This window comes from Verticillium dahliae, genomic scaffold (genome assembly GCF_000150675.1).
Source record: "Verticillium dahliae VdLs.17 supercont1.4 genomic scaffold, whole genome shotgun sequence".
Classification (NCBI taxonomy): Eukaryota; Fungi; Ascomycota; class Sordariomycetes; order Glomerellales; family Plectosphaerellaceae; genus Verticillium; species Verticillium dahliae.
The window spans coordinates 926,185-927,413 of record NW_009276925.1 but is presented as its reverse complement, the minus strand read 5'-3'; positions in this window follow the sequence as shown (position 1 = coordinate 927,413).

Below are 1,229 nucleotides of genomic sequence, written 5' to 3'. Positions count from 1 at the left end.
CCAAGCCTTGAGACGAGAAAGGAGCCAAAAAGACAATCTAGGACGAGACGAGACAACAGGGCCGAAAGACGGTCAAGGTCGAGACGCAATGACGAGAAAGGAAAGGGCAAGGCAGAATGATGAGGGGGACCCAAGCCGACGGGTCTCCTGCCCGACCACTGCCCTGCCACTGCCAGCCTGCCCCAAATTCACCTGCCCTGCCCCCTACACCTGCTTCTGTCACCCTGGCACCTGCTTCTGTTGCCCTTACACCTGCCGCTCCATGCCCCCCGCCCCCAACCCACCTTCCCAATCCCAACCACTCGATCCGGTTCAATGCGACGGTGAGCGCCGACTGCAAATGCGCAGATACCTACCTCCCCTAAGGTACCTAGGTAAGGTAATGTACTGCGCATGCACATGCACATGCAGCATGGTCCAATCCAGTGATGCAACATGATGCAGATACGGGTTGATTCAGATGGATGAGATCAATGACGAAACCATGGGGGGCGCGGGGGCGGTCTTGCTTGGCCCTCTTGCCGTTGGATACGAAGAGAGAGCACCACCTCATGGTCAACGACGACGCCCATGCCCTGAAGTGCAAGTGAAAGTGAAAGTGAAAGTGAAAGGGCAGTATCAAGAGAAACAGTGCCGCGGGACGGTATCGGCCACGCCAAGCCTGTTGCGCTACTGTGCCGTCAGACCGGCCGGCCGGCGGCATGCCTGAATTGACCCACCGCCACCACGCCGACTCTGCCACACTAGCAGAGCCTGTAGGACCTATCCACATGCGGTAGGTCCCTAAGTGCTAGTCCTACGTGCTGTGCTGGTCCTAGGTACATCTTTTTGTCTCCCCACTGTACCTTACCTAGCTACCTACCTCCGGGAGGTAGACAAGGCACGCAGGCACCCTCGGGCAAGTCGTACAGTGGATAGGTCCCTGGAACCCCTGGATCTGGCCCCCTGGCTCCAGCGGGCTTAGCGGCCGGGCATCCACGGTATGACGCAACCCACCCTTCCCACGCTTCCACCCAGACATGCCTTGGGTTGGGTACCTTTCATCAATCCTCCGATCCTCCGTGCTGCACCCCACGCACCCGACTGCCTGCCGGGTGTCACATTCATGTCGACATCTCTCGGGCAGTAACCGGGCACGGGACAAGAGGACATGGTTTGTTTCGCGAGGAGATTCGACTGGCCACTTGTGTGATGGGAATAAAGGCAGTCACCGTCCCCTGGCATCAAAC